Source organism: Hyperolius riggenbachi, chromosome 11 (genome assembly GCF_040937935.1).
Source record: "Hyperolius riggenbachi isolate aHypRig1 chromosome 11, aHypRig1.pri, whole genome shotgun sequence".
NCBI lineage: Eukaryota > Metazoa > Chordata > Amphibia > Anura > Hyperoliidae > Hyperolius > Hyperolius riggenbachi.
In genome coordinates, this window is record NC_090656.1 from 246,467,599 (window position 1) to 246,484,623 (window position 17,025).

Genomic DNA, 17,025 nt, shown 5'->3' on the forward strand with positions numbered 1-17,025 from the left:
GCTGAAGGGAATTTTAATGAACTCCTATTAATTTCTGTACTATTCAGCTAGGTAGAAGACTTCCAGTTATTGAGTTTGCCTTAGTTAACCCCTTGTGTCTCTACATGATTAGGTGACCTTAGACTTTCCACCTAACCTATATCTGACCTCACTCCCTGCCCTACTCGAACTATTGGGAATGCTCATAAATATTCCTACACTAATTCTACCTGATAGTTTAACGCTATCTTGATTTCCCTTGGTCCCCAATACTAGTTATAAATATCAAGATGAAGTCCAGCTAAAAGTCTCCCTCATAAATAGTGGGCATTGATTTTGCCAATTGCATGTGACGTGTTCCTTGCCTACCATGCTGACCTTTTATTTATAGTGGAAAATGTGACTAAATCTAATTGAACAGGATGTATCCACCATGGCCTATTGTAGTTCTAATCCCCAAAAATAAATGTACTGTACAGCTTCCCCGTCTCCATAGAATCAGAATTAATTACCTTGGGCCAAATAAATAGTAGGGAGTAGAATGTTCATTCCGTCAAATGAACATGTCTGGGATCTCCTTGGCTTTCAGAGAGGATGGTTGACATTGGGACAAGCTGGACATGAAAGCACTTTCTCAGTTTTGCTACTACAGGGCAGAGGTATTGCTAGCCCCAAATATCAGTGGCACGTGCCCCGGATCTATCCTAGGGTGCCCCAGGCAGTGTCCGCTGCGTTGCCTTAACCCTCCTGGCGTTCTATTAGAAACCGCCAGCACTATTTCACTTTTTTTTTTTAAATCATGTAGCGAGCCTAAGGCTGTACAGCGGCTCCCCCCCCCCTCCCCCCCTCCCCGCTTCGATCGCCTCCGGTGATCTTTGATCAGGAAATCCTGTTCAAAGAACGGGATGACGTCACGGACGTCGTAACGTCTAAAGGAGTCCCGATCCACTCCTCAGCGCTGCCTGGCACTGATTGGCCAGGCAGCGCACGGGGTCTGGGGGGGGGGCTCGGCGATCTTGCGCGGAGCGGCGGCGATCGGAATGCACACGCAGCTAGCAAAGTGCTAGCTGCGTGTTGCAAAAAAAAAAAAAAATGATGCAAATTGGCCCAGCAGGGCCTGAGAAATCCTCCTGCGCAGCATAGCCCGAGCTCAGCTCAGTTAATGGTGGGCATACAGGGAGCTGTGGTGCATCAATCGTGGTTACGCTGGGTGCTGTGGTGCCTCTATGTGGGGATACTGGGTGCTGTGGTGCCAAGCTGGTCACTGTGATGCCTTTATGGGAGCATGCAGGGAGCTGTGGTTCTGTGGTTCTTCTAGGAGGGCATGCTGGGAGTTGTGGGGCCTGAATGGGAGGCCTGTGGGAGCATGGGAGGGGGTCACTAAAAGGTCAGGGAATGCTATGGGAGGAGCTGGCGGATAACCTGGCGGCAGGACAGCCTGCCCAGCAACAAGCCAGACCAGGCAGCCAGCACAGAAGCCAGGTAACTCTGCCTAGTTATGCTAAGGTGACACTGCCTATTTATGTGATATGCTGCGTTTTTTGTTTTTTTTTGTATTCTTGGACAGGAGACTTCATCCATCATTTTGTTGGGCTGGCCTACTTAGACCTCTGTTAAGTTCATGGAATTTTTTCTCCACTCATGACCACACCCACATTCTGGCTGGAGTGCACAAAAGTCCCCCGATCTCTTAGGATCTTCGCAATGCCCCTGCTATGTGGGGTATCCTGATTTACAGCCCCTCTCCTCCTAGTGAAGGGGTTTTATTGGCTGCTGTGTATGTAGGAGCATTTTGAGTTAGACTGGTCCTGACCATTATGTTCATAGTGGGTGGCACATTCAGGTCTAAGCCAAGGCTTGCCAACTCCAGTCCTTGAGGGCCTTATCCATGCCAGTATTTAGGATGGACTGAGAACTGGAGAAATATAATCTACTCGATAAACCACACCTTTCCTGGTTCAGTCCCATCATTTTACTTGGAGCTGTGCCATAAATGTGTAAGGACCTCGGCTCTCAAGGACTGGATTGGACAGCCCTGGGCCCTAGGCGTTACTCTTACACTGCCAGGACTGATGGTGGAACCACTTGTGGAGACCCAGAAGGAAGCACTGTGAGAAACAGTAACTCCGTCTCTCTGCAAGTCCATCACTTTGCTCAGCCTGGAAAGAATAGCCTGTGAGAGATTTATTCCGTACATCTGCCACACAGCCTCCGGCAGTCTATAGATGTGTATATGAAATGCAATCAAGAAAATCTGGAACAGCAAGCTTGTAAAATTGTCAGCTATGCTGAAACTTGCGTTCAGGGAAAGTGCAGAATAGCTGAAAGTGAGCTTCACTCATTAGTAATCTCCCTTTTTCTTTAAAGGGTGTTTTTAAGGGCTGGGTGAGGCCTGGAACCAATTCTCCAGTCAGCCATGCTGGGAAAGGCAGTTGCCAGGCAACATGTTGGTATAAATACTTGCACAGTTCTGTCTGGGCAGCACAGAGGCTATGGCGGTCTTACCTTATGCCTCTAGGGTGGTCTTTAGGATGGTGGCCTCGCATGGTCATCCCTCCATCTGCTTCAATTTCCTTGCACAACCTAGAAATGTGCATGAATGCCAGCCAGATGTTGCTTTTTACGGACTTCTGTGTATTGTTCTTAGAAGTCTAATTCTTATTGTGGACATGGCACCTGATGACGCGTATGTATTGTCTTACTTGTCTCCTCCCCTAGTGCTTAAAACTAACCTCCCCCAACCTAATGCCTAACACACACACACACACACACACACACACACACACACACACACACACACACACACACACACACACACACACACTGTATATACACACACACACACACACACACACACACACACACTGTATACACACACACACACACACACACACTGTATACACACACACACACACACACACACACACACTGTATACACACACACACACACACACACACACTGTATATACACACACACACACACACACACACACACTGTATATACACACACACACACACACACACACACACACACACACACACACACACACACACACACACACACACACACACACACTGTATACACACACACATATACACACACCACACACACACACACACACACACATATATACACACACCACACACACATATACACACACCACACACACACACACAGACAAAACACACTCCCCCTTCTGATGCCTAAATCTAACACCCCCCTACGGCACCCACTATTTTTATCCGATCGCTACTCTACTACAAACCTATATAGTATCCATTACTATTTCCACATCAGGCGCCCAACTCACCGCCTGGGCTCTCGATTACTGATACTCAACCACGCAACTAGGGCTACTCGCCGGATTCCGCGGAATTAGGTCGATTCCGGCGGGAAACATTTTTGTTTCCGCAGAATTTTCAGGAATTGAAAAAAAACTTTCGCTCTCGCTCTCTCTCTCTCACGAGCAATCCAAGAGAAAAAGTAGCATGCTTAAGGATTTGTAGCATGTCAAAAACCAACTCACCGTGGCTGGGAATTGAACCCAGGTCTGTTGGTGGTATAGTGGATACGCCAGTTGCCTAACACACACTGAGATCTGGGTTCAATTCCCAGCCACTGTGAGTTGGTTTTTGGCATGCTACTTTTTCTCTTGGATTGCTCATAATGGTACATGCTAGGCTGGCTTCAGCATGTAGTGTTGTTGTTGGTATAGCGGATACGTCAGTTGCCTAACACACACTGAGACCTGGATTCAATTCCCAGCCATGGTATGTAAGCTGGCTTTTGAAAAACTACAATTCCCTGGAAGATGATACCCTCCTCCTCTGAGGAGGAGGGGGAGTTTTCCGACGGAACGGAATTTGCTGGTTCCGATCATCCCTACACGCAACCAAATCGCCTACTTTTCGAGATTACTGTTAATGATCAACCGTACAATAGCTCCACTGCGGAGCGGTATGATCGTGGAGGGTTGTAAACTAATAGCAGACTTTTCCAGCTGATTCCAGGTTTACTTGATCACATAATGTACTTTCTCTATTGACATCCAACGTTAGTAAACCATTTTACAGATCCAGGAAAGAGTGCGCAGAGGCGTCAGGGGTAGCTGTAGACTTCTCCTACATGAGGAAAACATTGAGATAAATAATAAATCCACCAAGACCCACACACATTAGGACCTGGATGCTGACGAGGGTAAACGTCCCAGTGTTAGTTGGGGTTCTATATCTGTCTGACCACAGCAATCGGTGGTTAACCATTTAATAGTCACCATGGAGGAGGAATCTGGAAGTGCCCTCTCTATTTTGTCGGTTTAGGTTGTTTATCAAATATTAATAGATTTTGAGGTTGGCTTCCACCCACGGGGTTTGCTCCACTCCCTGTTTCTCCAGTGATCACCTAACCGTGTACGCACCACAGATAACGTTCATACCGGGCGTGGCACCTTGTTACTGTGCCAGGTTTCTGGATGGTAAATCTGGCTATTATTTGTTTCTGATAAACAGATATTGAATACATGATGAACATTTTACTAAAGGCAATCTGTTACATGAGAATAACTTTAGAGAGAGCCTCAGATGGAAACAGACATTCTATAGGCGTGGCAGAGAAGCAGAACCAATCCTACCCCCGTCTTCCCCAGTGTGACATCATTTCCTGTCTCAAGTTATTCTCAACTTTTGCAAAACCATCAACTTTCTACATCACAAAGGGTTCTTAGTTTAATCTATAGACTTAAATGGACAGGGTTCCAAGCACTCACACTGCCTGGGCTGGGACCACCACCTGCAAGCTACACCCCACTGGGGGGGCAGGATCAGCCCCATGCTCTAACCCAGTCATGGGCAAACTTGGCCCTCCAGCTGTTCCGGAACTACAAGTCCCCACAATGCATTGCAGGAGTCTGACAGCCACAGTCATGACTCATAAAGGCAAATGCATTATATGACTTGTAGTTCCGTAACAGCTGGAGGGCCAAGTTTGCCCATGCCTGCTCTAACCGCTCAGAGAGGACCACTCCATTTTGCCCCCACAACTAAAGGGAGTACCCACAAAACCTTCCCCCCACAAACCTTGCAAAAAGAAACCAGATTGATAAGACCTTGTTTCTAAGCAGCACTTGCCTTTTAAAATGGTTTGCAGGGAAGCCTTATCAGTACATTTTAAAGGCACAGCAACGTGCGCCCAAATCTGCAGTACCAGATTATGCAAGGGATGAACCGATTACGCTATCTCCTCTAAACTATAAGAAGACATTCAGTGTAAAATAATACAATTAGGTGGCAGCAGGGCAGCCAGTCTATATGCCCCCATCCCACCACTGCTATGTGACTTAAAGAGAACCAGAGATGAAGCAACCTCATGTATTTTACCTTATAAATCAGTGGGAACATGACAGTAAACACCTAATCTGCTCTTTGTTACATTGTTCTCTGTTTAATTTGCCTGTTATCACCTCTAAGATAAGAATCCCGACTAAGCAGTCGGTCTGGCTTTGCTACAGAATAATTATAGCTGAGACTGTGTTCTTTGCTGTCTTCAAGTCCAAGCCTGCCCCCTGCTGGCTTTGCTCAGGAATCATTATAGCTGAGTCATTATAGCAAAGCCAGAATCAATGCTCAGTCCGGGATTCTTATCTCAGCTAGATAACAGACACTTTTAGCAGTGAGGATGGAACAGAGAGCATGGTAAATGTTTTCTCGAATGTTCCCACTGATTTCTATGGTAAAATACACAAGGGTGCTTCGTCTCTGGTTCACTTTAAGTTAACGTACTTGTTGGTTGCTGTTACAAACGGGTGCGCAAAACCGGCGGGGTCCCGAGCACTCACACCACCTGGAACATACAGTACATGTGTAGGGTAGGAGCAGCACAGGCAATCCCCCATCTCACACCTCTGGGCTTTCCACTATTGTAGGGATGCATGTAATCTACGCATATGTGTAATTACGCATCGTAGGTGATGCCTACGCATCGTAGTTTCAATTCCTAATTCCAAAATTACGCTTATGAGTTTTTACGCGTAACGTAGTACGGCTATGCGTAATTACGGCTGCTCCACGCTGCATATTCGTCCGCATAGAACTACGTTATGGATTACGCGTAGATTCATACATTAATGCGTAATTACGGTGCACATTAGTAGTTGAGCAAATTGAAAACGTAATGTAATTTAACTACACGTAATTGCGGAAAATTATGCTTAATTCCAGTGTAGCGTAGAGTGCTCCTTTCGATAATCGCTACACTATTGCCCCTCCACCAGATTACCCCCATTCTTTTAAACTATTGCATGTACGGTCCTTTTAAGTTATAAAGAAAAAGTTGAGTTTTCAAACTGGAGCTTTAGCTGTCGCAGCCTCATGTTCTGTGAAAAGTAATAAGTCTGTTTAGGAAGAAACCTGATGGTGTACACAGATCTCTGGAGGGCTCAAAGCTCCATGACCATGCTCCATTACCGTTGTGAAAAAGTGAACGATTGGAGACAGGAGGCAACGCATGACACCTGCTGAACTCAGCTGCACAGTGACGCTTCAATGATTGGATTGTTGGTGTAAAATAAACACCCGGAAGAGCAAAGCTCGCCACACGCAAGGAGTTTGAATGGAGTGATGGTTTTGTTATCACCGGATACAAGCGATTAACAGTTACAGGTCCGTAAAGACGAATCGGTCTACATGCAGGATCATCCTCTTCTTTTACTGTTGGGACACGTTGCTTTCAGGTGGCCCACCCAACCCATTTTACTAGTTCTAGTGAAGGTCATGCTGAGGCTTATGTCCAGGTCTCCACTCTGGAGGAGGACCCCTGTGGACACTTCTTGGCAGTTTTGCCAACTCCTCAGTAAGGAAAGTAGCTATTGGCTGTCCTAGAAGTCGCTGGATGACGTCATCACGTAATTTGCATAACAGCTCCGCCCCGACCCCACCCTAGATGACGTCATCACATAATTTGCATAATGGCTCCACCCTCTCTCTCTCTGACTCAAGCATCAGCGCCGATCAGCACCTCTTACGGCTCCACCCCCACACATCATGATCCAGCAACCGGCCCACACCTGACGTCACTCACCGCCCCGCTCACACCAGCAACTTGCAAGAGCGCCTGCGATGGAAGCAGGAAGGGGCTACTGTGAGTGACGTCCCTGGCAACTTAGAGTCTCCCAAGTCTCCAATAATAGGAGACAAAAAGTTGCCCGATTTGTTGCTAGTAGCTTTTTTAAAAAACTGTCGCTAGGGGGGTGTCAAAAGTTGCTAAATATAGCGACAAAGTAGCTACGTTGGCAACACTGCTTCTTGGAAATGGTGTAATGCTCACAACAAACGCCCACCTTCCTTTGCCACTGATTGAATATGGTGGCATGACTGTCACTCACTGATTCCCACCTCTTTAACGATGTGTCACTCTGAAGGGACCGTGGGATAGTGTCAATCAAAGCGGTTCTGAATGGCTACAGCCAGTGTAGTTACTGTATCTGCGCCGATCTGTTGCTGTCACAGCACTTGTAGACCCCTGTATAACTGAAGGTAGTTGTTATATTCAGGGTGCATGGCCGGTGGAGTCTGGCAAACTCCACAAATGTAACATAGAGCCAAAAGGTTCAGCAGACTTTCCTAGTAAACAATCCTAGTTTAGTAAAGATGGAGGCGCTCACGCTTATCATAACCAAACAGTAAGGCACTTTGATCAGAATTGCCCTGAGGAAGCAAGCAAGCATCTGCGAAATGTTGGTTTTTTTTTGTGCTTTGATAAAAACCTTTTTCCAGTAACCCTGCCCTTGTTCTTCATGAGAAATACGATGAACACTGCCTCTGCTTTTTAAAACCGTTTTTAAAGTGGGCCTGAACTCTTGCACAGGACAGAAGGAAAACCGAGAGTAATGCACCCTGTATGTATTTAGAGAGTTTAGTGTAATTTGATCTCTCAGCTGGTTCAGCTGGCTGCCTCGGCAAAGTAGCTAATTTGTAAGCACAGGAAGTTAACCCTATGTCTGCTTCCATGACAGCAGGAAGTAGATACACTGCAGATTTAGTGCATTATTTGTATCAGCTGTAACAAAGCAATGGTTTTTTCTTTAGAGGCTATTATGCTTTTGCTTATCTTTTGGAGCAGAGATGAAGTTCTGAGTTCAGGTCCGCTCCCAGAAGTTTTAGATACCGGACACCTCCGCCTTTTTGTTATTGCTAGTTTACTAAAGCATCAGCAAACTTCAAATGTGGACAATTGTTTAGGGGGCACGCAGGGTCCCCTCCTTCAAGCTATGCAGAATATGTTGGCACTTTCTGCATATCATCATAATTAATGATTTATAAAGTGAAGACTAATTGCTGCCTATCTTGTAAAAGGAACCCTGCATGGCCCCGAAGCAATTACCGGTATTTGCAGCTGATGCTTTAATATTTATTTATATAGTGCCGACATATTACGCAGCGCTGTACAGAGTATATTGTCTTGTCACTAACTGGCCCTCAGAGGGGCTCACAATCTAATCCCTTCCATAGTCCTATGTCTATGTATGTATCATGTAGTGTATGTATCGTGTAGTGTATGTATCGTAGTCTAGGGTCAATTTAGGTGGAAGCCAATTAACTTATCTGTATGTTTTTGAGATGTGAGTACAAATTTATGAAAATGTTCAAGACATTAACAGAAGGTTTAAATTGTGGAATGGGATTCATGACTCCTTATGTAACATGATTGATTTGGCTTCACGATCTTCAGAAACCTGCTAGATTTCATGTTTGCTTGCTTAAAGAGAACCTGTACTGAGTAAAAATATTTAAAATAAACACACAAGGTAACTGCAAATGAACATTACATAGTTACCTTGCCATCAGTTCCTCTCAGAAGCTCACCATTTTCTTCTGACAATCCCTTCCAGTTCTGACAATATTTTGTCAGATCTGAAATATATCAGTTGCTGTCAGTAAAATATCAGTTGCTGTCAGTTATAGCTGAGAGGAAAACTGATGTACCAGGTAATGTCCATGTTTCCCTATGGCTCAAGTGGGCGATGTTGCAGTTTAACTGTGTGCTGACCAGAAAGTTGTTATGGTGTAATAGCCATTTTCAAAATGGAGGACGGAAAATTACCTTGATCACAGTGAACAAACAGGACGCAGGAGAGGAGAAAGACACTGAGGAATAGACTACATGGAAGGTAAGCATGACTTGTGTATGCTTTTTTGGACTTTTAATTTTCAGTTCAGGTTTTCTTTAAGCTCATTGGCTCCAGCCTGCTGATCACCTGACATCTAACTGCTAAACAGCAACCAGCACAACTGTCATCTTCATGTTTGCCATTTATCTGCATCAGTGTTTTACTACAGCTAACATCTGGAAATATGCCTGAAGAAGGGGACTAGATCCCAGAAAGCTTGTATTATTTAACCTTATCAGTTAGCCATTAAAAGGTATTACTTTTACAAGACTTTGTTTTTTTTCTACCTGCATGAGATGTGGGAGGAAACCAGAGTGCTCGGAATAAACCCATGCTGGGAGAACATACAAACTTCTTGCAGATGTTGACTTGGCTGGGATTTGAACCAGGGACCCAGCGCTGCAAGGCGAGAGCGCTAACCACTACGCTGATTCTTTTGTTTGACTCTATCCTGTATAACTGGAGGGGGGGGAGGTGTCTTTCTTTTTTGCTTGGCACAGGGCTTTAATTCCGGGCTGTATTATGTAGTGGTGCATTCTGCATGGTAATCACACTCACATCAGTGTCTGTCTATAAAAGCCGGGACTCCGCAGAAGACGCTGCCATAATTTCTGCCTTGACAGGTTATGTTTAATGTGAGCATGATTGACCCGTTTATGGCTGCTGGGAGCCATTAAGTATGTAAACTACCGGTATAAAGGCTCATCGCTCTCCACTTCCTTCCCAGGGAACATAAACTCCGGCCGGCTGTTATCATGAACTGAAAGCAAAGGCAAGCGATTGTGTGTGATTGATGTTATACATGGCGTCCGGTGCTGCTGCACAAGTGGCCACAGAGGGTCCTGTCTAGCCCAATACATGCTGCGGCCACCTTATGACCATTTAAAGGGAACCTGTAGCGAGATCTGGAGGCTGACACGTTTATTTTCTTTTAAACAATGCACACTGCCTGGCAATCCTGCTGATCTCTTTGGCTGCAGTAGTGTCTGAATCCCTTACCTGAAACAAGCATGCAGGTAATCCAGACACACTTCAGTCAGAAACACCTGATCTGCCACATGCTTGTTCTGGGGCTATGGATAAATGTATAAGAGACAGAAGATCAGCACGGCTGCCAGGCAATGTGCATTGTTTAAAAGCAAATATTGCAGTCTCCACATACCTCTCACTTCAGTTGTGCAGAGTTCTAAGTCAGAAGTAAAGTCCCCACTACGTAACGCTGACGGGTCTAATTCTACAGCTACCGTTACTTGTCTGCAGTTTGTGCTACATTTATGCAGCCGCTGTAGTTGGTTGCTGCAGAAATTTGCAAGAAAAGCAGCATAAAATATCCATCATGTTAGAATTACCAGCATCTGTAGGGGCCCTTCACAGAAATGTAACCTTTATACGAGATTGAGCCAGACTGCAGTGCATTCCCCGACTCTCTTAAATATGTAGTCAGTGGTAAACGCCATCGCAGATTTGTAGACCGTACCCTTAAGTTACAGAAACTAAGTCAGTCTACCCACCTATAGCCGTTCCTAAAAGTCAGTCGCCCGCTAGCTGTCTATCTATCAGGCAGCACGGTGAGGTAGTGGTTAGCACTCTCACCTTGCAGCGCTGGGTTCCTGGTTCGAATCCCAGCCAGGGCACTATCTGCAAGGAGTTTGTATGTTCTCCCTATGTCTGTGCGGGTTTCCTCCAGACACTCCAGTTTCCTCCCACACCCCAAAAACATACAGATAAGTTAATTGGCTTCCCCTTAAAATGTGTCCAGAGACTCCGATACATACACTACACGATACATGCATAGACATGTGACTAGTGTAGGGATTAGATTGTGAGCTCCTCTGAGGGACAGTTACGTGACAAGACTATGTACTCTGTACAGCACTGCAGATGATGTTGGCACTATAATCACTCTTGCTGATGTAACACAAATGACTAAACATGCCATTGCAATAAACATGCCACAAGTTAGGTCCTGAGAGGTGCCACCAGTTAAAAATATCAGTAACTTATTAAATTACCAAAATGTTATTGTGCACTACTTGGCACCCTATTCATTCTCCCTTGAACCCTTCCCTCCTAGTGCCTAAAACTACCCCTCCCCCCAATTACACCTAATCCCCCCCCCCCCCCCATAGTGCCTCAAACTTACCCTTCCTCTCCTAGAACTAACCCCTCCCCCACCTGATGCCTAACACTAACCATCATCACCCCCTTCAAGTGTCTAAAATTACTCCCCCCCCCCCCCCCAGTGCCTAAAACTCCTCCCCCCCAACTAATCCCCAACACCCCCCGCCCTCATCAAATGCCTAAAACGAATCCTTCCTCTAACACTAACCCTGGCGCCCAAACAGTTAACTGCAGGCGCTAGGCTACAATCTTTATTCCTGTGTTTCAAGGATGAAGCCATCACAGCAAGCGTTACTGGAGGTGCTGCAGATAGAGGGCGCTGTGGCCATAGGTAACAGCCTAACTGGATTGGCAAGTCCTTTGCATTAATCAGTGCTATAAATAGGCCACACCCCAATTATGGTGGAGATATTGGGATTCCACAATCTAAATTTATATACGTTAATCTCCTTTTCATTCAGTAATGTGTCATCAGAAGGATTTTCAAAGGCATGAAGATGTTGCAGAGGATATCCGTGATATTATGCAAATAAATGGAAATACAAAGATTTAGATTTAGAACAAACCTCCTTGTTAGAACATTACAGCGCTGCATGTCTGACTCTCCACTCTCATCTACAATAACCTACTGCATGGGGGTCATTACTCAAACCTTTATTATACATTATATAACTTTTTTTAATAGATTAGACATTTTGGTTTTGATAAAAAAAAAGGAATCTAATTAAAGTATATAGAAGATGAAGGCCCTCTTCATTGATGTTTGATCATGTTTTTTTTTCATATGAACGCTTCATGATCTAATGAATCAGAGGTCAGGATTGGCTGAGGGCATTATCGACAGCCAGGGGCGTTTTTAGGCATAGGCATTACCGGCCACTGCCTGGAGTGCCATTGGTCCTGAGGAGCGCCATGACTCTGGCTAAGCTCCACCCCTCAAATGAAGCCCTGCCTCCCGAATGAAGCCATATCCCTCAGATGTGTGAAGGGGACAGCCTTCATCTTTGTAAAGATCATTTCCAGGGAGTGGCGTTTGTAAGGGCCTGCTTCCACTACAAGCGGATTCTAGATGCAGAAAACTGACTCCAATGAATGCCTATAGAAAAATCTGCATCAGAAAAATCTTGTTTAGTGGAAACAGGCCCATAGGCATTCATTGGAGTCAGTTTTTCTGCATTCAGAATCTGCGTATAGTGGAAACAGGCCCTTAGGAATACATGAAATACTGAGAATCCCCCATGAAGAGATGGACTAGTCAAAAACCTTTCGGCTCTGTAAAAAAAATTCACAATAGAGAATCTGTAAGGAAAAAGGTGCCCCTAGGGGTACTTGCCTCGGGAGGGGGAAGCCTCTGGATCCTAATAAGACTACCCCTGCCCTCTTCAGTCTTGGGGATCCACCATTGTCAATCCCCAAAAATCCGCCGACAAGCTTGCCAGCGGGGGGGCGCAGGCACAGTAGGGGGCTTTAGCACGTGGCGATATTTACTAAACCTTGCGCCTGCGCAGCCGCAGTACAGCCTTCCCCCTCAGGCTCCGGTGGAAATAGCAGAGCCCGATTAGCTCTGCTCTGCTGTGCAGGCGCCTCGAGTCTGACAATGTTTCCTTCTGATGAATATCAACACTTCTTAAATGATTTAAAGTGAATCTGAAGCCAAAAAAGATATGTAAGGAGAGGGAAGGCTTTGGGTTCTATAGAGTCTTCTTGTTCCGTTCCTCCTTCTTCTGGTTCCCCTGCAGGGGACTCCGTTCAAATATCCCACTGCTGTAGGCTTTGGAAGTCTTCGGGAGCCTGAGTGCTCCTGAAGACAGGCAGCTCTGTACTGCACATGCGTGAGTGCGCGAGAGATAGCGAGCATGTGCAGTATGGAGCAGCCCATCTCTGGAGCCCGAGTGCTCCGGAAGACTTCAAAGCCCACCCTCAGCGGCAGAGAGATGTCTCCAACCAATCGGTCGGAGATTACTAACAACTAACAACAAGACAAGACAAGACAAATAACATTTATATTGCGCTTTTCTCCTTGCGGACTCAAAGCGCCAGAGCAAAGCAGCAGCCACTAGGGCGCGCTCTATTGGCAGTAGCAGTGTAAGGGAGACTTGCCAAAGGTCTCCTACTGAATTAGTGCTGGCTTACTGAACAGGCAGAGCCGAGATTCGAACCCTGGTCTCCTGTGTCAGAGGCAGAGCCCTTAACCATTACACCATCAGCCAACTGCCAAGGAAGCCAGCGCAGGAACGACTGCACTAGGAGTGGAACGGCGAGGCTCTATAGGACCCCAAGCCTTCCCTCTCCTTAGGTGAGTATCTGGGTTTTTGTTGTTGTTTGTTTTTGTCTTTAGACTCACTAAATAAAAAAAAAAAAAAAAAAAACATGAATTCTAATTCCTTAGCTTGTTCCTGAAGTACAGATCAGGAGATCAGGACCAGCCCCTGCATGCTCGAGTCTCCGGTCTTCAGCCGCATGGCAGACATGAAGTCATTGTAGGGCTCCCCTTACGCTCTTGGCAGGTGGGCAGACTCCAGACACGCTCACAGATACTCTTCCAAGTCATGGAGAGTTTTTACAGCTTGCTAACTTTAGAAGTAATATACAGCCGCTGTCAAACATGACGAAGTTTCTCTGTGGTGGAGGGTGGGGTACTTCTGCCTCAATAATACCAGCCTAAAGGAGGCGACCCCTTATATTACACATGGGATAAATCAACCTGCCCCATCTGTATGTTCCATACTACAGAGAAATGTTCACTTTCTTCAGTTCTTTTATCGTTGACTCCAAACCTAAAGATTTGAAAGTGATCCCCACCTATATCAGCTGTCATTATTTCTACCCTTAAGTGAATTGAGCCTTGAATGAGAGGCCATACAACCACTCAATATAGGTGAGCTTTTTAACTGGTCCCGGACCGGCGCAGTACGAACCTATGTCCAGCAGGTGTTGCTGTGGCTCTGACTGGATGTAAATTCAAAGTTACAATTAATCGTGCGTTACCGCCAATCTTGCCGCTCTGCACCCGCTACAATTTGCTCGCTCTGCTGTCTATAAGATGGCAGAGCTCTGTAAGCAGGTCAGGAGAGGCTCCTGACCTTGTGATCACGGAGAGCCAATCACATTGGCTCCCATTGATAGACAGCGTCAGGAGCCCATGAAAGCGGCTCCTGACCGGCTGTCAGCACTCTGCCGTCATAGAAAAGACAGAGGGAGGAGCCTTCGGCGATGAGACAGCTTTGTGATCGGCGAGAGTGGCGATTCGTCGGGAGGCAGCGTTTTACCGTACCACCAGTCTCTGGTGCTTAATGAGGCAGATGGGACTGAAGTGGTTAATAAATGGGTATTCTACAATTGTAGTATTTGACGCAACTTGTTACTAACCTGAGGAAGCGAAACATAGTCTCCCTTTTGTGCAATGTAAAAAACTTTCAGCAGGCATTCTACGGCTGGTTCATGTCATCCAGGGAGGTAGGCCAACCTATCCCTCTCTATTTTAATCTTTTAATGTATTGTATTGCTCTGAGCGCCTCCTGCTCATAGTTGGTAGACATTTTACCCAAAAAATAATTGCGCATCTACTTACCTGAGGCTTCCTCCAGCCCCTTGAAGTCTGTGTGTCCCTTGTCGCAGCTCCGCTGGCAGCCACTCATCAGCGGTCCCCTCTGTATCAGCAAGGAGAACGCCAGCGCATACCACTAAGGCTGCATCTGAAAGGACCACCAGCTCAGTGTGTAGCACCTAAATAGATTTTCTGCACACTTCGCAAACTCAGTTTCCTGTTCGCATGATAAGTAGTAGCAGATTTGCATATGATTTGCATCTGAGTTAAATGCGAAGTGTGCAGAGAGTCTATATAGGTGCTTCACACTGAGCTGGTGGTCATTTCAGATGCAGCCTTAGTGGTATGCGCTGGCATTCTCCTCGCTGTTCTACCAAATGTAAGTTACACTTTTTTTTTTTGCTTAGCTGCTCCCAAGGTTTTAAGTTTAGGTTAGGTCACTTCCCCGGAGGTTTGCCTCACCGTGGCGCAAGTGTCTAGTATAATATACTTTGCATGCAAACCATATTGGAAGCTAAAGTTCCTCCTAGTTTAATAAATGTTAGCACTTGTCTTGGATGAAGGGCATGCATTTTTCAGTCTGGCAGAGGCGGTGTATGCCTGTGCGATTAACCATTCAATTGCAGCATGTGTTTAGGGATGCACAGCCTTTCCCCCCACCTTCCCTCTTTATCAGCAACTGACCCAGCCAGGACAGCGGCTTCTGTGCATGCATGAGTGCGTGGACGTGGTGCTTGGGGCTGCACTGACGTGGCCAGGAGCGCTCTGTGCAGGCTCATGTGCACACTACCGGTCACTAGACTGTACCGGATCCTTTAAGGACCGTATAGTAGAGGACGGCTTCCCTTGTCAATCGCTCTCTGCAGACCCTGGAGCTGAAGCGGGAAGTTCCCAACAGGTCGTGAGTAGTCCTGGGGGTGAGTGTCTGGGTGGTAGACTGCTTGTTAGACCAGAGTTCCCCCAATCCTGTCCACAAGGCCCACCAACAGTATGTTTTGCAGGAAACCACAAACATTCACAGGTGAGGTAATTAGGGTCTCAGCAGAGCTGATTATCTACCTGTGTGGATTTCCACAAAACATGCACTGTTGGTGGGCCTTGAGGACAGGGTTGGGGAACACTGTTAGACCATTAGTTGTGTTTGTCATGAATGCTAGGTGAAGTAGAAAAATGATCCTTCTAACAAGTCGAGTTCAGTGGCAGAACGGGTTAGTCAAGTCAAGTTGGAGTCTGCAAAGTTCATATACAGACTTCTTACAAGTACTGGAATAAAAGCTTTGTGCCCACGGCCAGTATTGAAATCGGTGGTTTGGGGGGAATAAGCCAATGTAAAGCTAAAACAGTTTGTTAAAGTCAGTGCAGTTGAGGCCAAAGCTCAACACACACCATACAATCTTGATTGTTCAATCTTACCACTTTCATGTAGTATAAGAGCTTATCCAATCTATCATTCAAGGTATTTTCAATCTGTTGGCCCTTATACTACATAGATGTGGTAAATCTGTGCAACCAAGATTGTATGTTGTGTGTTGAGCCTTAGACTGAAAAAAAATCCCTTTTATTTAACGATATGGTGTGTGTGTGTAGGGGGAGGGGTAAGGGCTAAGTTCATATTGAGGGTGCGGGCACAGGCTGAGTTCATATTGAGGGGGCGGGCACAGGCTAAGTTCATATTGAGGGTGCGGGCACAGGCTAAGTTCATATTGAGGGTGCGGGCACAGGCTAAGTTCATATTGAGGGGACGGGCACAGGCTGAGTTCATATTGAGGGGGCGGGCACAGGCTGAGTTCATATTGAGGGGGCGGGCACAGGCTGAGTTCATATTGAGGGTGCGGGCACAGGCTGAGTTCATATTGAGTGTGCGGGCACAGGCTGAGTTCATATTGAGGGTGCGGGCACAGGCTGAGTTCATATTGAGGGTGCGGGCACAGGCTAAGTTCATATTGAGGGTGCGGGCACAGGCTGAGTTCATATTGAGGGGGCGGGCACAGGCTGAGTTCATATTGAGTGTGCGGGCACAGGCTGAGTTCATATTGAGGGTGCGGGCACAGGCTGAGTTCATATTGAGGGTGCGGGCACAGGCTAAGTTCATATTGAGGGTGCGGGCACAGGCTGAGTTCATATTGAGGGGGCGGGCACAGGCTGAGTTCATATTGAGGGGGCGGGCACAGGCTGAGTTCATATTGAGGGTGCGGGCACAGGCTGAGTTCATAT

The 17,025-nt window shown here is 46.3% G+C and overlaps 1 protein-coding gene across 12 annotated transcripts in view; it reads left to right on the plus strand.

Moving 5' to 3' along the window:
* Nucleotides 1-17,025, plus strand: part of ANO1 (anoctamin 1) — a 1,209,699-nt gene that overhangs the window by 1,017,193 nt on the left and 175,481 nt on the right. The window lies entirely within an intron of this gene.